The 26,517-nt window shown below is 37.2% G+C and overlaps 1 protein-coding gene across 6 annotated transcripts in view; it reads right to left on the bottom strand.

The window, feature by feature from the left end:
* The window catches only part of LOC129740098 (neuropeptide F receptor), a 138,366-nt gene extending 112,881 nt beyond the window's left edge, over positions 1 to 25,485 (bottom strand). For 2 of the 6 annotated variants that reach the window (XR_008736103.1, XM_055731704.1), the window contains exon 1: positions 14,383 to 14,777. The gene's annotated coding sequence lies outside the window, so the exon portion shown is untranslated. Of the gene's footprint in view, positions 1 to 14,382; positions 14,778 to 16,086; positions 16,409 to 24,958 lie in introns of those variants that run through there. The other 4 variants (XM_055731707.1, XM_055731706.1, XM_055731709.1 and 1 more) reach the window with 4 other exon arrangements.
* Positions 25,486 to 26,517: the final 1,032 nt, after the last annotated feature.

The following is a 26,517-nucleotide window of genomic DNA, read 5'->3' as shown; positions in this document are numbered from 1 at the left end:
TCAAAGTTGAAATCGGCACTTATCTGAACTGAATCCTTAAAAATATGTTTTCTGTGCGGACAAAATCTCTACCAAAAAAATATTTGTACATTTTTGGATAGATTTGTATGCCACAAACCGATGAAATGTTCAAATTTATTTTGAAGAAAAAACTATTAAAGAGTGATACGCTCAAAAATTTTGTCAATATCAACTTGACGTATTTCTTTCAATTTTGCATTTAAAAAACCTTAACCCACCTTAACACAGCCAGGAAGTCTGGTTCGCGGGGAAATCGAAAACCGGAAGCCGCTGAGACGACAAAGAGAGTTGCCGGAAGTTTCAGGTGAAACCCTAACCTCTCTCTCCGAGATGCCGCAAATAAGCAGGGTGTATTGTCTGCAACCGTGCATCGACCAAAAAAACGAGCCGGACTATCGACTTACAAGAAGGAAGTGACTCCAAATTGCGATGATAAACAAAATACGACAGCCAAAGCGCGATCCCAGAGGCTGTATACGACGATGCTGACGAAGTTTGACTGCGTGGTAATGGACGACGAAACCTACGTCAAAGCCAACTACAAGCAGCTTCCGGGACAGGAGTTTTATACGACAAAAGGAAGGGGAAAGGTAGCAGATATTTTCAAGCTCATGAAACTGTCAAAGTTCGCGAAGAAATATCTGGTTTGGCAAGCCATCTGAACCTGTGGCTTGGAAAGCAGCATTTTCATAGCTTCCGGGACTGTCAACAAAGAAATTTACGTGAAAGTGTGTTTGAAACGTCTGCTGCCTTTCCTGAACAAACACGGTTGTTCCGTACTGTTTTGGCCGGATTTGGCATCTTGCAATTACGGTAAAAAGGCCATGGAGTGGTACGCCGCCAACAACGTGCAGGTGGTTCCCAAGGACAAGAACCCTCCCAACACGCCAGAGCTCCGCCCAATTGAGAAATACTGGGCTATTGTCAAGCGGAACCTAAAGAAGACCAAAAAAACTGCTAATGACGAGCAGCAGTTCAAGGCAAACTGACTTTCTGCGGCGAAGAAGGTGGACAAGGTGGCTGTACGAAATCTGATGGCAGGGATTAAGCGTAATGCCCGGCAATTCGGATGTGGAAAAGCGGAAGTCTAACTGAATTTTTTTTTGTTTCGATTATAGTCGTTTTACCATCTTTGTGGCATTCGCGACTTTATCAACGTTCCAGTTGGCGGACAGTTATTGAAAAACTCATCCGATACAACTGTGTTCGATATTTACTCTTGGGCTCGAACTCACGGACATCCGCTCAGGAAGCAACAGACTTACCAACTGAGCTATATCACAAGCCCAAGTCTAACTGAATATTTTTCCTGAATTTTATACTAATTAAACTTAAAATAGTAATTTAATTTGATTTTTTAGATAAACTATTTCACCGATTTACACGCGTTTTCCCTTGACCAAATTTTGACCGTATCACACTTTAAATTCACTTTAAGAGCAAGTTCAGTCGTGTTTGGAAAAAGTGGTTAAAATTTTGACACTTTTAGCTCATTTTGAAAACATTACCATGCAAAAGCATTTTCAAGATCTGTGGATTTAAAGTTTTTGGTTGAATTAAAGGGAATCTTTCGATTGTTTTGATTCAGTATTATGTTCAAATCTTTTTTTAACTGCTAAATTTAAAATCAAGAACTGGAAAAATATGGTCGGGGGATTATTCGGCGTAACGTAATTTTTATAGGAGGTACGATACAGCGTAACGAATTTTGACATACGGGGGGAGGGGTTTAAAAATTAGAATATACAACGAACTTTATAAAGCCATATTAAAAAAATGATATACTCTCAACTTTTCTATTAAAAGTTTTCTTGAATTTTCGATTTGGATTCGATTGATCCCTATACACTGAGAAAAATCCACGAAACATTACATTGGGTTTTATAATTGTCCTTGTGAACTTACTTAAATTAAAAATATTTTCGATAGTTCAATTAATGTTACTATGTTCTAATTTAAATCTTGAAATTATCTTCCAATGCCCATTTTGCTAATTTTTGTGCCGAAAATGCGCTGAAAATTGTACTGAATGATATACATAATGATATACATAATTGGATAATCACTACTGGCACAAAGACTCTAGCTCCCAAGCAACATGATGTATGACCACTACATTCAAGAGGAACATGAAAAACATTTTATGGGATATGGGATATGTTTTTTTTTTCTTCAGACATATGCAATGGGGTTGCGCTAGGAGGACAATGCCAGTTATTAGAAAAATTGTTAGTGCCGGTATGGCATAGTTTTTTTTATCGATAATTTCACCTTCTAGGAAGTTCATTACTGGAGTAGAATCTTATTTGTGGGTGTATGGTTTGAAAGATCTTGACGAGACAAGAAAAAGTTACTTTGGTTTCCAGAAAATCTACCGTGGAAGAAAAAAAAGTTATGGATTGAACAAGTTGCGTTATTTCGAAGAAAAGAGTGGCAAAAATGTTAATTTTGACTGATTTCCAAATCTTGTACTAATTTTATACTGAAAACAACTTCTTTGTGTTATAACTTTTTTTTTCTCGTGGTATATTTTCTAGACCTCATAAAGTTTTTTTCTTGTCTAAATTGTTTCCGTTTAAGCTTAAACTTTTACATCAAACTTTGAATAATCCATCGATTCCTGGGAGCTACACAAGCCTGGAAATTCCTTGTTGGTACCAGTTTTACATAAGGAGGCAACCTTTCCTGAAGTGTAGACGGTCCTTGTAACAATGTTGGTTCTTGCGTAGTTGCACACCAAGCAGAGGTGCAAAGCATCGCATCATTTTGCATGCAGCGTTCGACTTTTTCCCGACCAGATCAAACTAACTTTATCTTCGGAAGCGTCGGCTTGCGAACATAGCACGCCGACTTTTGATTGCAAATGAACGCATCGCAACGACGCTGTGGCACGATTGGTTCAAATGACTGCATCTCTTAAGTTCATTCCGATGCTTTGCGAAAAGTTCGCCTACTGATTTTAAGGCGACGTCAACCGAAGGATCCGTTCGTTTGAATTCATCGGGGATAAGTTCAAACAACCTTATCGAGATAGGGTCGTTTGAACGTTCAATTGAATGTTCACTTTTGAACGTTCAATTGAATGTTCGTCTGATGCGTTCGGCAGCCTAAGGCAAGACGCCGAGCCGTGTTTGGATGGGATGGATTATTGATATGGTGCATTGCTTGCGTGTGATGTTCGGTCGTCGCTCGACGATAGAGGGTGTCGGGTGTCTTGTAGCGCGCGGACGACTTGGTAAAGAGAATGAGGCGCAGCTACAGTTTCATTTAACGGTGCAATTTTACTGAATAAAATGCAAACCGCCCAACTACGGTTGGGCTTGTAAGGCTTGTAAGAGATTTTTTATTCTTTTTCATTCCATGTTAGGTTCAGAACTGAAGCAAACCGTCAAGACCCGCGAAATTTAATTCAAATTTTCAGATATCAGATTCAGATTTCAGATTTTAGATTTAGATTCCAGATTCAGATTTCAGATTCAGATTTCAGATTCAGATTTCAGATTCAGATTTCAGATTCAGATTTCAGATTCAGATTTCAGATTCAGATTTCAGATTCAGATTTCAGATTCAGATTTCAGATTCAGATTTCAGATTCAGATTTCAGATTCAGATTTCAGATTCAGATTTCAGATTCAGATTTTAGATTCAGATTTCAGATTCAGATTTCAGATTTTAGATTTAGATTCCAGATTCAGATTTCAGATTCAGATTTCAGATTCAGATTTCAGATTCAGATTTCAGATTCAGATTTCAGATTCAGATTTCAGATTCAGATTTCAGATTCAGATTTCAGATTCAGATTTCAGATTCAGATTTCAGATTCAGATTTTAGATTCAGATTTCAGATTCAGATTTCAGATTTTAGATTTAGATTCCAGATTCAGATTTCAGATTCAGATTTCAGATTCAGATTTCAGATTCAGATTTCAGATTCAGATTTCAGATTCAGATTTCAGATTCAGATTTCAGATTCAGATTTCAGATTCAGATTTCAGATTCAGATTTTAGATTCAGATTTCAGATTCAGATTTCAGATTTTAGTTTTAGATTCCAGATTCAGATTTCAGATTCAGATTTCAGATTCAGATTTCAGATTCAGATTTCAGATTCAGATTTCAGATTCAGATTTCAGATTCAGATTTCAGATTCAGATTTCAGATTCAGATTTCAGATTCAGATTTCAGATTCAGATTTCAGATTCAGATTTCAGATTCAGATTTCAGATTCAGATTTCAGATTCAGATTTCAGATTCAGATTTCAGATTCAGATTTTAGATTCAGATTTCAGATTCAGATTTCAGATTTTAGATTTAGATTCCAGATTCAGATTTCAGATTCAGATTTCAGATTCAGATTTCAGATTCAGATTTCAGATTCAGATTTCAGATTCAGATTTCAGATTCAGATTTCAGATTCAGATTTCAGATTCAGATTTCAGATTCAGATTTCAGATTCAGATTTCAGATTCAGATTTCAGATTCAGATTTCAGATTCAGATTTCAGATTCAGATTTCAGATTCAGATTTCAGATTCAGATTTCAGATTCAGATTTCAGATTCAGATTTCAGATTCAGATTTCAGATTCAGATTTCAGATTCAGATTTCAGATTCAGATTTCAGATTCAGATTTCAGATTCAGATTTCAGATTCAGATTTCAGATTCAGATTTCAGATTCAGATTTCAGATTCAGATTTCAGATTCAGATTTCAGATTCACATTTCAGATTCAGATTTCAGATTCAGATTTCAGATTCAGATTTCAGATTCAGATTTCAGATTCAGATTTCAGATTCAGATTTCAGATTCAGATTTCAGATTCAGATTTCAGATTCAGATTCAGATTTCAGATTCAGATTTCAGATTCAGATTTCAGATTCAGATTTCAGATTCAGATTTCAGATTCAGATTTCAGATTCAGATTTCAGATTCAGATTTCAGATTCAGATTTCAGATTCAGATTTCAGATTCAGATTTCAGATTCAGATTTCAGATTCAGATTTCAGATTCAGATTTCAGATTCAGATTTCAGATTCAGATTTCAGATTCAGATTTCAGATTCAGATTTCAGATTCAGATTTCAGATTCAGATTTCAGATTCATATTTTGATTCAGATTTCAGATTTCAGATCCTGATTCAGATATCAGATTCAGGTTTCATATTAAGCATTCAGTTTTAGGATTAAGGTTAAGATTTTGGGTTAAGATTTTAGATTCATATTTGAGGCCCTTGGAGCCAAAAGGGGTATAAGTGCAAAATGGAAAAAATTGAGTTAACCATCTAGAACAAATCTTCGACTGTCAAACATCATATGCTGTTTTAATCACAATTTTATTTCGCTATTTTCTCATGTTTTGATATTGTTGAAAAAATCCTGCTTACTGAAAATTACTTTTTGTTTGGAGCCAAAGGGGTATAAGTGCAGACCCATTTGCTACCAAGTAATTTACTTATACGGTATAAGTTATACCCCTTTGCCACCAACCCTAACGTCATTTCCATTTAAAGTGTTCATTCCATCGGGATGAAAAAAAATATGGAAATTAATGGGCATTTGAAAAGTAAATCATGTTAGAAAATCTACCACCAACAGTTAATCATTTCATTACATTTAGTGATAGTTCTGGTGAACAAAATATTACCAAATTTTTCATTTTTTCTATTCTAACCCCAATAAATGAATTCCAAATTTCTGATTTCGGGTCTTAATCAAATGGTGTACGCCATGAATTTGGGACTCAATATATTTAATCATCAACTCATTAACTCATATATGTTAAACATAAACTCATATATGTAAAACATCAACTCATAATGAGCGGGAAGTCCATTTCCAATCTGAAATCTGAAATCTGAATCTGAAATAATCTGAAATCTGAAATCTGAATCTGAAATCTGAATCTGAAATCTGAATCTGAAATCTGAATCTGAAATCTGAATCTGAAATCTGAATCTGAAATCTGAATCTGAAATCTGAATCTGAAATCTGAATCTGAAATCTGAATCTGAAATCTGAATCTGAAATCTGAATCTGAAATCTGAATCTGAAATCTGAATCTGAAATCTGAATCTGAAATCTGAATCTGAAATCTGAATCTGAAATCTGAATCTGAAATCTGAATCTGAAATCTGAATCTGAAATCTGACATCTGAAATCTGAATCTGAAATCTGAAATCTGAAATCTGAATCTGAAATCTGAATCTGAATCTGAAATCTGAATCTGAAATCTGAATCTGAAATCTGAATCTGAAATCTGAATCTGAAATCTGAATCTGAAATCTGAATCTGAAATCTGAATCTGAAATCTGAATCTGAAATCTGAATCTGAAATCTGAATCTGAAATCTGAATCTGAAATCTGAATCTGAAATCTGAATCTGAAATCTGAATCTGAAATCTGAATCTGAAATCTGAATCTGAATCTAAATCTAAAATCTGAAATCTGAATCTGAAATCTGAATCTGAAATCTGAATCTGAAATCTGAATCTGAAATCTGAATCTGAAATCTGAATCTGAAATCTGAATCTGAAATCTGAATCTGAAATCTGAATCTGAAATCTGAATCTGAAATCTGAATCTGAATCTAAATCTAAAATCTGAAATCTGAATCTGAAATCTGAATCTAAAATCTGAATCTGAAATCTGAATCTGAAATCTGAATCTGAATCTGAATCTGAAAATCTGAATCTGAAATCTGAATCTGAAATCTGAATCTGAAATCTGAATCTGAAATCTGAATCTGAAATCTGAATCTGAAATCTGAATCTGAAATCTGAATCTGAAATCTGAATCTGGAATCTAAATCTAAAATCTGAAATCTGAATCTGATATCTGAAAATTTGAATTAAATTTCGCGGGTCTTGACGGTTTGCTTCAGTTCTGAACCTAACATGGAATGAAAAAGAATAAAAAATCTCTTACAAGCCTTACAAGCGCCCAACCGTAGTTGGGCGGTTTGCATTTTATTCAGTAAAATTGCACCGTTAAATGAAACTGTAGCTGCGCCTCATTCTCTTTACCAAGTCGTCCGCGCGCTACAAGACACCCGACACCCTCTATCGTCGAGCGACGACCGAACATCACACGCAAGCAATGCACCATATCAATAATCCATCCCATCCAAACACGGCTCGGCGTCTTGCCTTAGGCTGCCGAACGCATCAGACGAACATTCAATTGAACGTTCAAAAGTGAACATTCAATTGAACGTTCAAACGACCCTATCTCGATAAGGTTGTTTGAACTTATCCCCGATGAATTCAAACGAACGGATCCTTCGGTTGACGTCGCCTTAAAATCAGTAGGCGAACTGTTCGCAAAGCATCGGAATGAACTTAAGAGATGCAGTCATTTGAATCAATCGTGCCACAGCGTCGTTGCGATGCGTTCATTTTTTCCAACCACAAGTTAGGCGTCGTAGCTGATCTTAACCTTTTCAAGAAATAATCAGCTTGCGACTTTTTCTCGACGACGTTTGCGCTGAACGTTCATTTGCACCTCTGACACCAAGTAGATCTTAGTCTTCTTTTTATCGATCCACTGAACAACAGCACATCCCACACGGTCCGAACGATCAGCCACAATTTGAGTGAAGTGTCCAAAGGTTGGTCTAAGGAAAAAATATGTATTAAGTGATTAAAAATAGTTTTAGTGAGCCACTGTCTTCAAAGGCTATACTGAAACTAACCCTTTGGGTCCTTAGGAAATTCCTTAATGAATTGTGGATTGGCCCGCTTAAACTCGCTGTACCAACCATTAGTCAAATTTTTGATAATTTCATCGACGTCGTAAACGCCCCCAGTATATGCGAAAGTTTCCAAACCCAGGATCGGCATTACATGCTACGTGGGTTGCATCCTTCTTACAAAGTTTAGGATCACAATAATCCGTTGCCTGAAATGAAGAAGGCACCACTAATGCCAGGAGGCAAACTGGAAGAATCCAATTGGCGATAGCCTTCAAAATTTTAATCAATTAAAATCAATGTAACACACCTGTCAGAAAGAACTTCATCTTAGGAGAAGACTGTGATCAATGAAATTATTCAAAATATTAAGACGTTTTATACAAATTCAGGAACAACAATTTTATTTTTATAACAGTTGTGCACAGTTTTTTTTCTCTTCAAATGACAACAAATAGAAGGCATTTGTTCATTATTTAAATAACTGCAAACTGAACACGAGAAACAAATATTTGAAGATATTTGGCAAACATCGGTACGCGAGACCTTCAAAAATATAAGAAGTCATTATATGAGAAAAGAAAGCTTGTAGAAGAAAGTGTTCTAAACGCGCCTAGCGGGTTAGATTTTTTATTAATTTCCCAACTCAAAAAATTTAAAAATTCATACAAGGTTTTGATACCTTTAGATGTCATATTTTGACCTTCAATCATTATACGTAAAGAAGCTCGAAACAAACACTTCGGTGATTTTGGTTTCTTTTACAAATGAACTCAAATAAAACAAATTTAAGCGTTTATGAAAGTGTTAAAGTTAGAGTCTTAGTAAACAGTTGATTAGATGTTTCTAGTATGTTCATCATAACAACCATAGTAACTTGTTACTACTGTAAACAGGGTCTGGCCTATAAATAGGAACGAGTTGTACTTTATAAGTTAGTTCATAATAAACCGTTAACCTGAAGACATCAAAACTCTTTAGGTTATTGGTCCAGATGAAAGGAAAAGTAAGTTCATGAAGAATAGTTAAATTCTTGAAGCAAAAGAACGGTTCAGATGGCTACTAGCGCCAAGAAAGCGGGCATTGTACAATTTGCTGGAGAAGGGTACGACACGTGGAAGTTCCGTGTCGAGACCCAGCTTCCGGCCAATGGCGTACGAGATGCCATCGAGGAGGACCCTCCAGTGGAGACAGTGGCGACGGCTGAGAGAATGGCGTTCAAACAGATGGACGAAAAGGCCAAGGCATTATTGGTGGCTTTCATCGCCGATAGCTACTTGGAATACGTCAGAGATAAGCCGACCGCCAAAGCGATGTGGACCTCGTTGGCCAATACGTTTTCGAAGAAAAAGTTTGCCGCTCAAACCTACATTCGACGATCCCTGGCTCTTCTACGGATGGATGAAGGAACCGCTCTTAAGGACCACTTCCGAAATTTCGACGCATTGGTTCGGCAGCTCAAGGACGCTGGGGCCACCCTGACGGAACTGGACCAGGTGAGCCAGTTATTCATTTCGCTCCCGGCGTCATACGATGTGGTCACAACGGCGTTGGAGAATCTTCCGGATGGTGAGATCCAACTCGAAAATGTGAAGGCGCGTATATTGGCGGAAGAACAGAAGCGAAGTGGTCGTGACGGTGAACCAGGATCTGGAACTAATATTGAAAATACGGTTCTGGCAACGAAGGCCCACAAGTCAATGGAGAGGAAAAGGAAGTTCGCTGGGAAGTGTTTTGGATGTGGAGTTTTCGGTCAGTCCAAAAATCCTAAGAAAATCAAACGGAAAAGGACTGATTTGGATCCTCGATTCCGGTGCCAGCAGGCACATGGCTTGCAAAGATTTCTCAAGCTTGGTCGATTTTGAGATCCCACTTGGTATTGAAAGCGCAAAGAATCAGGGACATATGGTGGTCACGAAAGAAGGGGTCATCAGAGGAACAGTCGAAACATCAACCCGGAAGGTTCCATTGAAGCTGTGCAACGTGTTATATGTGCCAAGTTTGCAATTCAACTAGCTTTCTTTGGCTGCGTTGCTTCAAGTCGGAGTGAAAGTCGAATTCCAACCAGATCGGGCTGTCATTCGGAAAGATGGCCGAGTCATAGCCGAGGCTATTATGGAAGGGAATCTATTCTACGTCCACATGAAGGAAGTGAAAACTGGAACGGCATTGGCAACTCGAGATGGAAGTGACGGTAAACTGGTTCTGTGGTATAAACATTTTGGTCATTTGAGCTACAGAAATGTGAAGAAGCTGCAGCAGTCGACGATGGTCAGCGGAATTAGCGATTTGAAAGGCGACGAAACCTTTTGTGATGAATGTGTAGAAAGTAATTTGAGCCGAATGCCATTCAAAGGTTCCAGACCAGCTACGATAAGACCACTAGAGAGAATCCATACGGATGTCTGTGGAAGGATCACGCCAGCAACTTACGATGGGTTCCAGTATTTTGTCTCTTTAATAGATGACTACACTCATTTTGCTGTGGTTTATCTAATAAAACGAAAAGATCAGGTTTTTGATTATTTCAAGATTTCCGAATCGATGGCGACGGCAAAGTTTGGAGTCCGAATTGCGAGCTTAAGGTGCGATCTTGGATGGGAGTACTTCAGTAAGCAACAACTGGAGTACTACGAGCAGCGTGGTATTATGGTGGAGCCCACGGCTGGATACACACCGCAGCATAACGGGGTAGCCGAAAGATTAAATCGAACGATAATCGAAAAGATACGAGCAATGCTGACTACATCTGGAGCATCGAAGTACTTGTGGGGCGAGGCAATGTTCAATGCGCTTTACGTAATCAATAGAAGCCCCACCAGAACGGGAAGGTTCCTGCTGAAATGTGGCACGGTGAAAAGCCTGACGTTGAGAAATTACGAATTTTTGGCTGTGCGACGTATTCATCGATTCCTAAGCAGAAGCGAGGCAAATTGGACCCAACTGGACACCGATGCACTATGCTTGGGTATGCTCCTAATGGATACCGCCTATGGGATCATAGAAACAGGAAGACATTCGTCGCACGGGATGTAAGGTTCAACGAGATGGCATTCCCCTTTAAAGATAAGCTGCACGAGGTAAATTTCCAAGAACTGACTATTCCGATAGTAATTCCCCAGTCACTAGAGCAAGAGGGGGAAGTATCGGTTGAATCGAGAGAATTTGCTCCTAGGACTGAGGTTGTCGTGGCTCCCGAAGAACCGTTGTACGAAACGACAGGTGAACCAGGTGGACACGATTCGGATCATCATATCGGACATCATATGGTACCGTTTCTGCTGTAGAAAATCTCCCTCCGGTTCTTCCCACGTCATATGCTGACATCCAGAAAAACCCGGATAAAGACAAATGGCTTGAAGCGGTTCGGGACGAACTGAGGTCGTTGGAGCGTAACCAGACTTGGAAAATCGTAAAAAGGCCGGTTACTTCGATTCCTGTTCCGAGCAAATGGGTGTTTACGTTGAAGACCGATGCGGATGGAAGTCCGGTTCGCTATAAAGCAAGATTGGTGGCGAAAGGGTACATGCAGCGAAAGCACATCGACTTTGAAGAAACATTTGCTCCGGTGGCGAGGCTAACTACGATACGGATGATTTTGGCTGTGGCAAACATGCGAAATTTCGAAATACACCAAATGAATGTCCGAACCGCGTTCCTTAATGGTGTGCTTGCAGAAAAGGTGTACATGGAGGTACCGGAAGGGGTTCCCTCAAAGCCCCATGAAGTCTGCGAACTATCCCGTTCCCTTTATGGCCTGAAGCAGTCTCCACGTTGTTGGAACAGTCGTTTCAACTCATTTATGCAGAAGCAAGGTTTTGTGTGGTCACGTTACGACTACTGTCTCCAGGCTGGCAATTTCTCTACAGAGAATCACCGAAGATCTCGCCCAACAAACATTTTTTGCTGAACAACCGCTGAAACATTGTTTAGTTCTAATTTTAAATCAGCTATCTTGCTGAAAGAAGGCAACCCAAATTCAGAGAGAAGCTGCTGTTCAGCCCTTAAACATCGAGATCTGGAGAAATTAATCAGCGAAGATGACATGAAACCACATGAAACGTCAATTGACGGAGCAACAAAAAAAAAAACAAAAAGAATGCTGACCGATGTATGCCCGATGTTTGCCAGCTAATTTTCCCCTCCCGTGTTATTTTTTCTTCATTTGAACTTGTCTCGAACTTTGAACCTACGACTTGTTGGTCTCATGCTGCAGAAGGCAGAACCAACCATGCATTCTGCGAAGGAACAGAAAAGTGTCGCTCTTAAGCGACCAAAATATTTCTCAACCAAAGTCAATTTCATATGAAGAAATTGAAATGACTACGAGAATTAAAATGTAAATTTTCCGGCAATACCATTTTATCATGCAAAATGAGAAATTTCGAATCATTAGACGATTCACAAGATAATTATGTTGATTCGTCATGAATAACAAAAAGTTTGATATTGCTGAAAGACGCTTTCGAAGCTACCCTTGTACAGCTGACGGTTGTCAAATTTGAAGGTGTCAAAAATGGTTGGACAAAGGCTGAACGAGTTATTCTTCAGCCAATTTTCCCCTACTTTCTATTGGCTGAAATAAAACTTCCTTATACGCTGAAATAGCGCTGAAATATTTCTTTCTTCAGCAAGAAAGCTGAAACAGCAATCAGCACCTCAAAACAGCATACGATCAGAGAATTGGCGTTTTTAATCAGCAAAAATGTTTGTTGGGCGGTTTTCGATTCTCGGTAGAGATTCTCTGAAACGCACCGCAGATATTTTTAACCGAACCTCTGTAGAGAATCTGAAAAACAACACGACAGAGCGAACACACACTACAGTGAAAAAATGTTTTCACCACGGAGAGCGACAGCGACGGCAGCTGGCTTGGCTTGTTGAGTTTACCTCTACGGTGACAAATTGTCGCACGCCGGTGCTATTGAAATTTGGTGTGTGTGGCTTTCGAAACCGGGGTGCGAATAATGTGTGGAGAGAAACAAAAAATCTCACCCGGGTGATTTGCAGCTATCGCACGGGGGTGGTTTATTCTCCGTACTCCGTCTTTCTCGGTAGAGAATGGCATCTCTGAGTCTGTCTCTATGTCCGAACGAGAGGGGAAGAAATCGTCTACGTTATCGTTTACGTGGATGACATGTTGATTGCGGCTAGAAGTTCCAATGTGATAGAAGCCGTTAAGCGAATGTTTGCAGAGGAATTTGAAATGACCGACATTCTCTGGGAATAAAGATCGAAAGAAATCGAGCAACGGGGTCAATGGAGCTTTCCCAAACGAATCTCATCGACAAGACGATTGCGCGTTTTGGGATAGACGACTGCAAAACTGCAAAGACGCCAGCCGGAGTGAAACTACAGCTTTCGAGAACGGAGGAGAGGTGCGAGTATCCTTATCGTGAGCTTATCGGAAGCTTGATGTACATCATGTTGGGAACGAGACCTGATATTTGTTTCATCGTTGGGTATCTTTCACGGTTCCAAGATGTAGCAGGACCTGAACACTGGAGGTGTGCCAAACGTGTCTTAAGGTACCTACAAGGCACAAAGAATCTCAAACTGGTATACAAAAGAGAAGCTCATATGCCCCCATGCATTGGTCGGATACGTGGACTCTGATTATACCAGTGACGAAGTGGACCGAAAGTGTGTCTCTAGATTCCTGCTAAAGGTTTTCAACTGCACTGTGGCATGGTCGTCCAAGAAGCAAGGTACGGTTGCGATGTCATCTACAGAAGCAGAATACGTTGCCATGAGCAGCTGTGTAAGCGAATCTATATGGTTGAGCGGACTGTTCCTATTTTCGAAGACAATAAGGGCGCAATAGCTGTGGCTCAAAAAGAGGAATCCAAACGAGTGAAGCATATAGACGGAAAGTTTCATTTTGTTCGAGACGCTGTAGCTGAAGGACGAGTACAACTGATTTACGTATCCACTCAAGAACAACAAGCTGATCTTCTCAATAAATCACTTCCTGCTGAAGTTACATTACATTAAGATCGAAGATTGGATCAGAAGGCATCAACTGAGACGGGGTGTTAAAGTTAAAGTTTTAGAGCAAGTTCACTGGTGTTTGAAAAAAGTGGTAGAAATTTCGACCATTACGGCACATTTTGAAAATTTTGCCATGCAAAAACATTTTCAAGATCTGTGGCCTTCTAGTTTTTTTACGACACGTGTTGTATTTTCGCATGCTGTGATGCAAAAATAGCAATATTTCTACCACATACGGCTGAAATAGATGAAATTGCATGGTAAAATTTTCAAAATGTCAAAATTTCTACCACTTTTTCCCAACACCAGTGAACTTGCTCTTAGTAAACAGTTGATTAGATGTTTCAAGTATGTTCATCATAACAACCATAGTAACTTGTTACTACTGTAAACAGGGTCTGGCCTATAAATAGGAACAAGTTGTACTTTAAAAGTTAGTTCATAATAAACCGTTAACCTGAAAACATCAAAACTCTTTAGAAAGTTTTATAATGATAAGAAATGGAATAGAAAAACAAAGAAACACAGTTTCTGGCTTAACGTTATTTATGGATGCCGCCTTATATCATTTTGAGATCCCAGAAACTCATAACTATAGTAGAGTGGTATCAATTTGTTAATCTACCAGCAATGAATTCAATCCTTGTCTTGAAAAAAGTAGGTCACAGCTAGAATATTTAAAATAACCTGTTGAAACACATTCGGTAAACGCGTTCTCCATCTGCAGGTTTGAAGCGGTTTCAATGATATCTATCAAGCGCGAACAACAAATCCATTTAACGAAACGCTTTTCTCTTCAATTTCCTTCAATCACCTGAGTAAATTTCCCAAGTTTTCCACGCAGTCTCACCTCTTCTGTTTATTTGTTTTCAGTGCTATCTTTTCACTGCCTTAGATCGACGATAGTTCATTCGGGACTCTCTCAAACTTCAAGAATAACGTATTAGGGAAATTCAACAGTTGGAACCAAACACTGCAGGAAATTTATCTTTCCATCTTCTTTCCATCCACGTGCAGGAAAGTCACAACACCATCCGTTGAATGGAACCACCGCGTCCATTAATCTTCTTGGGTTGAATTCACTGTAGGGGAAAGGTTTCCTAAATGGGCCTATCGGGTTAAATGACCCTACGGCTGTTTGATGAAATGGCTGACTAGACAGCTTATCTGACCAATGCATTTTGAGGGCGAAACGCTTAGAACATAAGGCAAGAAAGAATTTTATGAATATACAAACTCATAAAAATTTAAAAAATCATACAAGGTTTTGATAAATTTTGATGTAATATTTCGACTTTTAAAAATTATACGTGAAGAAGTTTAAAACAAAAACTAGAATGGTTTTAGTTTCTTACTCAAATGAACTTAAGAAATTAAACATATTTGAGCTTTTGTGGACGTTTAAAAATGATTATATAGTGGAATAATAGAGTGTTTTTGTATGCCCCCATCATGTTTGTAAAATGCCTCCATCTTAAAATAACAGGTTAAATAGAATAAATAAATGATTTTTATCACTGAACCTTCAAATCTAAGCTCTGAATAACATCTTAAGAGAGAATTGAAGATCTAAAAACAGATTTGATAAAGTTTTTCTCATGGAAGAACTGCCTCCATAGTATGGCAACCCTAACTTTCGTTTTATTCTTTAAAATTATAATATACATAGATTTTTATAAAACTTCAGCTTTGTCGTACATAAATTATTACCTTCTAGCAGTTTCAATGAAATTATACAGAAATATTTCCCAAAAAACAGAAATTTTGTTCAACACATAAATAGGCGCATTTAGCCCGCACGGTTTGAGGTTCGGCATTTTAGACAACACTTACAATAAAATCGTTTTCTTGGAAACAGATGAAAATGTTAAAATTAAAATTACTCCATTGTATAGAAAACAGATGCTTGCACACGTGTATATAGTTTTTGTACACATATTCGATGTGATATTTGATTAAATCAGTGTTCTGCTTAATAGGCGCATATAGCCCGCTCCTCCCCTAACACTTCGCGCCGGAGAAAACCAGAAGCAAAAAAGATCACTTTCCATCCATTTTCGTTGGGCTTATACCTCAGGGCAAGTAATTTCCTCACTCGAGATTTATTTTGGTTACTGCTGGTTCTTCGCTTTCCCGAACTTTATTCAAGTTCAACACCAACACACAGACACGAACAGACTCAGACATATCCAGCATTAATAACGTACGTTCCCAGATATGGGTTGATTAAAGAACTTTTTCACATATTCGAAAAGCCGTTTGATCTTTGAAATATCTCATAACATACTCGAGAACAACAAAGACAGCTGCGAATTTCGCTGCGTTAGCGCAGAAACGCAGAGATCAATCCACAACCGACGAGATGAAGAAAAAAGAATCGTAATTTTATACCACTCTCCGGATTCCGGATTCGTTTACTTATTCACTGTTGAAGTCGTCATGTCGGTGGTGGTTTAGCCAAACTGATTACGATATTTGCCCCGGAACCACTTTGTTCCTCTCCAGGCTGATGGAAGCCTTTCCCGGGAAGTTTATTTCGTGGCGACCTTATGTTTTCGCCGAATATTTATCGTTGCTGCTGGCAGTCGAGTCAGTTGAAGCATTCCGACGAGTGACGCCCCCGCATTAGCATATGCGATTGGGAGGATGGCGCCAGGCATCGACGACCGCGCCGCATTTGTCGAGCTGCCCTGGCCGATGGCTGGCTGAATGGCTGCCGAGAAGAGAAGTAATCGTATATTAATTTTTCGGTTTATATTTGATTAAATTGGGCTTCAGCGGTGACATTTGAGTGGTTTCGTTTCATGAACGGCGCCATTATGGGGTGTTGTTAAACAATATTACGCCCACGCAAACCTACTATTTCCAAAAATTTGTTCAGCCAACATATCAATTTGAGATAAATTTCATGGAAATTCAGAAGCATCATCAGAGTAAACCAAAACGAGCTGACCAAATAAATCTAGAAATTCTCGATGAGTACGTAAGAGGAAACAATTTGTGGCAAATACCTACCTAAATTTCTCTATTATATTGATTGGTTAATCAAATAAATCGTGCTAGTAGTTAACTCTCTAAACCCCAATTTTTTCGATGAAAAATTCGTAGAAGTTCTATGAAAAACTTTATCGTTCCAGATTTTTTTAAAACAAAATTGCATAACCACAGAGGGGTTAGAGAACTTTATTATCAGTACCGTCAAATGGGGCATCATGCAACAGCGATGTTAGATACGACATTTATATAACACCACACTGATTCAATTTTAAATTTAATGTTATGTGATAAAGTTATCATTTAATCATTACAAAATGATGATGACAAAATTTCTCGCATCTTATGCTAGTTTTTTAAAGATTTTGATTATCATATAGAGGTTAAAGAATCGAGCAAAAAATATACAATTTTAAACATTTTTCGATGCCGTAAAAAACTTTACCCAGTTTGACGGATTGGTTTAATAATATAACCTACAAACTTTTTATAGGTTTCCTCAATTAATACCAACACTGTTGGTGTAAAAATATTTCTCAAACCATCACTCATTTTTTTTTGTTTGAATAAATATTTTTATAATTCAGTTACCTGTCTGAGGTAAAATTCGACAAAATGCAAATCAGAGAAACACCTTGTAAATCTCGTTTACATATGCTGAAATATTATTGTTTTGCATCTCGCGATTGTCACCATTGAAATTTACCCCATCCAATCATTTATTTTTATGATTTCAGCTGGTAGATTTTTTTTGTAGCATTGTTTTACTCCTGAATGTGTTCAGCATCCTTATTTTCAGAAAAAAAGTGAAAACTTGTTTTGACAGTAAAAAAACGCTGCAAGTGGTGTTAGCATGCATAATGGTCTTTAAAGCATCGCAAATTTATCAAAACTTAAAATTTTCATACGTTTCCATAATATTTTACATAAAAAAAAGTTTTTTTGCAAGTTACCTCATTTTCTGAGAACGGTGAAAATCACATGTTTAAAAAAAATAAAAATAACTAAAGAAACCAATAATTTTTCTGCTTACGCCAATTTAATGTCCCATCAACCTAACTTTTTATGCATGAGGGGTATGATTAACTGTGAACATATGTTTTTCAGAAGCCATTGAAATTGAAAAGTGTTGCATTTTGCCCCAGTTGACGGTAGGGGAGATTAGGGCAAAAAGAGCACCCGGGGCATAGTAAGCATTCCACTTTTCTACACAAGTACGTATTTTCTTAAATAAATTTTCATGAGGATTAGTTCCGAATTCCTATCAATTTTTCAGCAAAAAAGAAAACTCCTTATCATGTTTACAGAAATATTTTAGAAAAACCAACTCGGTTCTCAAGTGACGAAAATATTATAATTTTTGAGCACTGGAAAATAAGAAATTATGATCGTTAAATGATCTTAATCTATAATGTGCGCACTGCAACATGATGAACATATTGTTTCTCAATTTTCACCATCATTAAATTTTTGGTTTTTCACTATAATCAATTTTAAAACACGTTTTTACTTTAACTTGTTGACTCGGGGTAAACAGAGCACTATTATTCGGGGCACGATGAACGTTTTCTGCCGTAGCATCTAGCAGCGATTTCAACCCGATGTAGTCAACTGAATGATAAAGCTACAGCTTGCCTCGTTTACATCTGTCGATTTGGCCTATTGGTTAAATGTCGGTGAGGTAACCAGTAGGCTCGAAAACGATTCCTGTTCGAGGAGAATTTTTTATCATTTACCATTCATGATCGATTATTTTGATTGTTGCATTGCATGACTAGTAGCATCTTAGCGGGTGATGCAAAGCACCAAAAACATAATGTATTAGTGTGTGTGAATTGCTTGTGTTCTACAAAAAGTCATACATTATTTTAGTATTGCTTTGTTTGATGGATCTACGCATCATCGTTTACTGTAAAATGCATCGATCATGAATGGTGAATGAAAAAAAAAATCACCTCGAACAGGTATTGAACTCGAGCCTACTGATTACCTCTCCGGCATCTAACCAATAGGCCAAATCGTCAGTCGAAACAAGTTAAGCTGTAGCTCTGTTATTCAGTTGACTTCATCGAGTGAAATTCGTTGCTACATTCCACGGCAGAAAACGCTGATAGTGCCCCGATTTATGATGCTTATACTGCCCCAGTGGGGGTTCTCATTATGCCACTACAGTGACTGATTTTCAGCTTTCGGAAAAAAAAATTAAAATGCATTTTACACCGTTTTCATCTACCTTTTCAAGTATAGTCCAGTTAAGAAATAGACTTTTTTAGTGTCTGAACACGAAACAACGATTTAAGTCACATATTATAGCTGTTTTCTATAGTTAAATAAGCGTCTGCCTTAAGGTGAGCGCCGATGTGGTCTAGTGGATAGACTGGCGCGAGTCTGGTTTTGGTATGCCAGGCGTACTGGGTTCGATCCCCGATATCGGCAAGAAAACTTTTGGGTTCGAATCCCGTAAGTGGCCGACAGGTAAGATGTGTTTTCTCATATAACTGACTATATAATAAGAATGTTCAATCAGTTGCCAGCTGGCCAGGTATATAAACGGATGCCGGAATACCTGTAAGTAAACTAGCCCACCTGATTGACTCGTTCTTCCAAAATAAACTTACACCAACACAATACATTCACTCCATAACAGTTCATACAAAGCCATGGGGTCCGGGTATGGTGTACGCGTTGCATTGGAGATCTGTCGAACCTAATAATCTAAAAATGCATGTGAGCCCATACTTAGGCAGAAACTGCGGTGAATCCGTGCACCCATGGTGGATAAACAACACATACATTAAACAAGCGTCTGCCTTAAGGTGGCCATTATGCCCTTATCTCTCCTACTATTTCGGTTTTTGTTTTTATGCCCTTTAACCATTTTTTCCAAACTTATGAAAGATATTAAGACTGACTCTCGACTTCGTACTTATTTTATTCCCTATATATCAAAATATAACCCATCAATTCGAAACGGATGATAAAACTAACCTGAAATTTGGTACCCAAAGGTTTTTTGGGCCAAGGATGGTTTGTAACTATAATAGTAGAATTGTGTCGAAAAGTAGTATTTTTAAAGTTTTTGATAGATATACAAAAGCGAAAATTTTATTTGTCTTCAATTTCTTTCATCTTAATGCTTCTCATGTTTTCCAGTCGCTTCAAGTATTTTACTGAGCCCATTTTCAAAACAATGGGGGTCCCTTATAAAACTACCGTTAAGTTCGAAAAAATTTGAACAGTTTTCGAAATATTTTCATCAAATTATAAAAATGATGATATATTTCATTATTAGGAGGGGAAGGCATGTAAGAGGTTTCATACGAAATCACTATAAATTACACACAAAACTCGAGAAATGAATTTAGACACAACTCTATCAACCTAATAATAAGTTTTTAACGGTAACGAAGAAATCAATGCAGGTCGAAGTATTATGTGGTTATTTTCTAAATTTGTTATGATAACGAAGAGGTGCAGAGGCTGTTACAATTTTTTCAATAGTGGGTTGCAACGAGACGATTTTAAGAACATTATTATTTGAGAAGCAAAAACGACAACAATGTGTTCTGTTTTGGGGCCGTTCAGATACCACGTGGACAGAAAAATGAGATTTGACTTCCTCCTGCCCCTCCTTTGACAAGCGTGGACATTTGGCAAACCCCTGCCACCCTCCTCGGATGTCCACGTGCACAGCTTTAAAATTGATTTTTTTTTTTTAATCCAATTTGTCACACTACCTTTTGCCTTTTTGTTATTGAAGTGGCTAATTTTGAATAAAAACGAATAACCATTTTCTGTTATAAAATAATTTAAAAATTTTAAATTTTTTTATTACCTATCATATTTATCACTTGCTTTCAGGTGGCTTCTAATTGTTTAAACTTAAACTGGAAAGCTTTGCAATTTTAAGGTTTTGATTTATACCGTTTTTGTTTTCTCCCCTCGTTCAGTGTTCCACCGTACCCGATAAAAACAAACACAAATCGTCGCCAGTGTATTGCTACCTCACTCACTCACACGCTCTCTCGCAACACTGACAAAATTTTCGGGGCAACACCGCCCGATGGCAGTGCAACACCAGGTCAAAACTGCAGTGCAACACTGTCTGAATAAACAAACAGTTTGACAGCACCTAGTAGTGCACCAGTGCAAAACTAGTGCAACATTCGGCATAAACAAATACGGTATTAAACATCTTAACATTTATTCCCTTTTAGAAATTTTTTTGGAAATATGTCCACGTGGACCACCCAAACCCCTACCCCCTCGCTGTGGACAAGGGTGGACCTTTTCTACAGAATTAAATGAAGTTAAAATATCTAGGAAGACCACCTTTGACGAAATTGACAAGGTTTTCAAATCTTGCTCTCTACTGTTTTGGGAAATCCTCCGGAATTATTCATGTAACGCTGCTTAAGAATGGTCTAACAAAATATAATTGCAGGTAAATTACCAACTCAAATTTGAACCTTCTAACTGAATTTATGGAAAAACAGAAGTCTACGGGCTCAGTTAGTCTTAACTAATAAAAGTAGCTTGACAGATTATCCGGTTTTATCCAGACTTGCCCGGATATTTTAAACAAAATTTTAGACCTTTATTTGTTACTTCATTTGTCGAAGCCAAAAAAAAACTCTTCTATAGTGAAAAAAGACAAAAAAATGACATACACCGTCTTAGTCAATTGAGGCTTTACAGACTAAATAAACACGGACAACTTAAAATTAACATTAATCACCCAGTATCGAAGTGGGAATCGAACCCATGCCACCATTGGAATAGCGATTATTGTTTTAGCACGCTAACCGCTAAGCCCCCTAGACTAGGGTTACCATATCCCGCTATGCAAAAAATGTACAGTTGTAAAAAAAATCAAAAGAGTAAGGAAAAATTAATAATTTCAAAAGAAAACGAAAGAAGTAATTTAAAGTCATTCAAATACTACCAATTTCTTGGAAGTAGTAAGCATTCCAGACTGCCTGGTTTTATCTTGGCTTGTCCGATATTTCATGGAAAAAAAAAGAAAAAGCCCGGTCCGGTGTGGTTTCCCAGATATCGAAGAAAAATGATCGGATTTATCCAAAATCTGAACAAAATGCAAACCAAAGCTAAATTTTTAAATAATGTACGATTTTTTGAACTTGTTCATCGAAATACACGAAAATGTAAAATTTGCATTGAGCACCGCTGATGTTACTCAATGAAAAATATTTTTTCTTATGTTCATTTTCACTTGAATTTTCATAAGAAAAGTCTAGGTTTTGTTTAGTTTTACCCGGATATCGCCCGTTTTTTTTATTGAAATTTTTAAAATCTTATGCCCGGATTGAGCCAGCTTTTTTAGGAAAAAAGTAATCTAGCAAGCTTAGGTATGACGTACATGACAATTATAAATTTTTTCCTCAAATATTATTCAAATAATGAAAAGGGAATAGTCAGGAGCTAAATATTCCTATTTGGTGTGTTCGAAGCAAAAGTAGTATTGATGTTATGCTGACAAACCCCACAAACACGATAAAATACTTGATTTCAAAAAGAGATTTTCGGCGCGTACATTTCCTTTAACAAACAATATGTGAGATTTATACACTACGAAGCATTTGATATACATATTGGTTTTGTGCTCTTTGATAGCTGATCGGGGGTATATTGCATACTCAAAGGCGCATAAATAACGATTTAAAGATTCCTTCACGAATACGGGATATAAGGGTAAGGTATTGAAGGTTCTCGTAAGTTGTATTTCTTTCGTATTTCTTGTATAAGATGCGGAAATCATGCTTCCTAAACTGAAATAAACAAGTTTAATGTTTATGATAAAAAAGGCCCTAATAAAAAAGAGTACAATTCGTAAAATTTCACAAAAAGAATAGTACGCTCTTTTCTCGATTGAAAAAGAGTACTTATGGTATCCCTAACCTAGACGAACTTTTTATCCATGTTTTGAAAAGAAAACTTATTCAAGTTTTATCAAAATAAACATGGACAATGTTTTGAAAGCAAAAATTAAGATTCAAAATCCGCCAAATTGAATCGATAAAAAAAAGATTCATGTGTTTTCTTCTAAATTTCAATTGGATTATTCTTGGGTTTTTCCAAATTTTGATTTGAACATATTGAAATGAACTGTCTGGATCTTGCTAGGTTTTTAGATAAAAAAAAAGCTCGAATTCGCATAAACGGTACGAGCGGGAAAAAATCTGGCAATCTTTGATTTTTTTTTCGTTCATATTTCAGTGTTGATATGCTTAAGGTATCGATAACGTCCAATTAAACTTCAACCCAGAGCCCTTTTCTACTTGAAAGAAATCTTGCGGGAAATTTTAACATCTGTTTGTTTGACGTTTGACCTCAAAGCTTTATAACCTAGAACTAACACCCAAAGCCGTGTAATGCTTCGAACTGTCCGATTCATGAAAATGCAATTTTTTTAAAAAACTATATTCCAAACATTTTTACAACCATCTAAAACATGCCACATTTGGCCCGCAAAAGATTATTTGTGGCCCGCGAAGTTTTTATTAGATCAATGTCATGAAAGAAGAAAAATGTAATCTTATATAACAGAGCAAGGTTATAATATTTGAAAACTCCTTATAAAAAAAAATGTCAATATTATAAACGATTCTATAAATTTTTGCTCTTTGAAATTTGAATCAAATAATAAATCATTATTTTGGAGGCAGTTAAAAGTCGCTTCATTGGACTTGAAAACTACGCGGGAACTATTTAACGTATAAATTTATTAAACAGCTCAAAAAACCCAAACATCACCAAATTGATAATCACGATAAAGTAATATCGTACCTTTCAAGATTTTGGAATCTATCGAGTTTATTTTTTATGTCATTACAATACAACGCCATTTTCCGTTAACGTAAGCTTATTGCCAATCTCATTACAAATGGAAGAAGTGCTGCGAAAACCAGTACGAAAAATGTCATTATTTTTTCACGCAGAGTTAAATAAAACAAATAAGTAAAAAAAAGTATCCTTCATTTCATAAATCACTAATAAACACTTGGAAAACTATAAGCATGTAGAAAACCATAAATCGATACCAACTACTTAAATGCATGACATTTTTTTAAAGGGGGAGTAGAGTCTAAAAAAATATTTATTAAAAATCAAAAGAAAAAAAACATGATTAAAAATATTTTTTGGTTCGCAGACAAACCTCATTTCTAAATTTGGCCCGCCTCGCCTTTCATTAAGAAAAACTGAAGTAAAGACCATTTAAGAAAAAATGGGGTGACCGTCGACAACTTCGAAGTGGAATCAGAAATAAAAATTTAGCTTTTCCAGAGTATTTAGTTGCAGTTCTCAAGTACATTGAATTTCATCGAATTTGACAATTGATGATTTTGTTTGAAAAAGTAATTTTTGTAACGTCCCATCTTTCATAGGTAACAGAATAAAAATCGAATATTTACATATACATGATGCTTAGATAATAAATCACGCATAAATTTTTTTTTACCAGTCTGCAACCAACTTAAACTTTTCAAGCTTACATCATTTGCACTGAATATTGCTTGAGAAAGTTTTTCACGAAACAAAATTAGATTAGAAAAAAGTTATTATGCAAACTAGTGCGAGTGTACATACATTAACATGAAAAAAAATCTTTTGAAAGAATCGATTCATGAATTTAATCTCGTAATTTGTTTTCATTCATATAAATATCAACCACATCATTCATAAACAACAAACGAGGATTCTTAATAGCTTATTTAATTTAAGATCAAACGACTGCCAGCTCATGACATATTTACGGGTACTTTCGTCTGTATTCATGACATGGCAACAGGATGTGGAAAAAATAATGCACCATTGTAATAACTTGGTTTCCCATGAGTGGGAGGCAGCAATGTTTTGTCAATTTTTCCTGCCAATATTTTGTTTCGCTTTAAATTCTTCTTCACAATCACTTATTACATAAAATGAATCACTGGTGTTTGTTCGACTTTGTCAATTCATTTTTAAAGCGTGTGACAAACACGATTGATTAAAGTAGGGAACAAATTCAAACTAAATTAATTTCAGGAATTGAAATCTTACATCTTTTATTAAATTAAAAATTAAGAGAATGATTTGTATTAATAGGAATAGGTTTACAATAAATTTTATGTCGTTAAATAAATCAGAAGCAGTGTAGAAATTTATGTATTTAGCTTCTTAAATTTATACTTTACCTTACACCGTATAAAAAAGGGTGGAAATTGGTGAAATATGACGTCTGTATATTTTCATCATCAGTTTTGCTTACCTTACACAATTGATTCCTTTGGGACTTAATCTCACTAAAATAAATAAAAAAAAAGCACACGAATTTCACACTCTCAAACGGGCACCGTCTGGCTGTATCCAGCTGACATAGAAAAATGTCATTCGTTATCCTTCAACTGGTCCGACTAAGATGATTGGTGTTATTTCTTCTCGCTCCAAGGTCTGATTTCGGCCAGAACCCCGCAGGGAAATTATTGATATCCGAACTGAATCAACAATACTTCGCCTACCGTACCGGAAACACGTGCTGGGTCTAGAAAAATCACACTCCCATTCAAGTGTACTTGCCGCCAAAGCAGCCGGAAAAGGAAATCCTTAAAGCAACTCCACCCCCACAAACCCAATAAATACGCACACACCCACGAGAGAGGCCAAAACTCATCAACTTTCAAGACCGGTCAATCAGCCGTACTGCAGATGGCGGAAAATCAGAGCGAAGAAATTTTCAACCGACGCGGACGGAAGTTTCGATGCTACTGAGCCAAAGATTTCCCAACGACTAACCACCCATCGGAATATTTTCCGGCATCACCCGCCCGCTAGCACGGACTTCCGGTTTCCACTTGTTGCTCGCTGTATCACTTCGGGTGGGGACGCTAGCAAAGGCTTCCCGAACTCGGCTCCAGTTTCCGTTGTTTGTTTTGACCTGCGCTTTCGGCGATGCGCAGGGCACGGTTCGTAGGAAAATTCCTTTACTCAGCTTCTGTTGGCCAAACTGTTCATTTCCAGATGTCTGTCAGCTGTATTCGGTAGTTTTCGGTAGGAAACATTAAAGTTGGACGAGCACTTAAAGTACAGAGAAAGTATGAGAATATTTGGTTTGGCGGAATTTTATTTATCAAATTTAACATAAGATATACACCAGGGTGGCAACCAAATGAGTCATGTCGAATTTTAAAAACATACATATACATTTTGTAAATTGGTCCAAAAACTGACTTGCGAAAATTAAACCACCAACACCAGATCACATCATTTTATGCATTTTGAGTCATTTAACATCATAATTAAAATTTCGATTTTCCGGTTTATTTTGGCCCCCAAAAGTGATTTTTTAGGGTAGAAAATCATAATTTTGAGCACTCTGAGGCACCCCTAAATTGGGTCAATCCACAAAATTTGTATGGCTGGTTTTTAAAATATGATCATGAAATTTTTCCCATAAATCCATTATCACCCTTATATCGCCGCATCCACTATGGGGCATCTCCATGCAAACTGGTAGCCAAAAATATATCTCCGCCAATTGAAGTCCTAGAGGGTTACTGTCTTGGGCAAAGTTGTTCGGGATGTCGAATTCTATCTGACCAATCCCCCCCCCCCCCCCACAAGCCCAGATCGGACCCCCCCCCCCACCAATTCTATTCATTTTCTACATCTTCATCAAGATCAAAATCATCATCCAGTTGTTCAACATCATCCATTAATTCATCTAGTGCATTGCTTCCAGTGTTGAAATTTTCAGAGATGTCGATATCTTCGAATACTAAAAGTGATTTTACAACATCTGGATATTCAAGTGATACATTCTTTCGCATT

Source organism: Uranotaenia lowii, chromosome 1 (genome assembly GCF_029784155.1).
Source record: "Uranotaenia lowii strain MFRU-FL chromosome 1, ASM2978415v1, whole genome shotgun sequence".
Classification (NCBI taxonomy): Eukaryota; Metazoa; Arthropoda; class Insecta; order Diptera; family Culicidae; genus Uranotaenia; species Uranotaenia lowii.
This window is presented reverse-complemented; position numbering and strand designations above follow the sequence as displayed.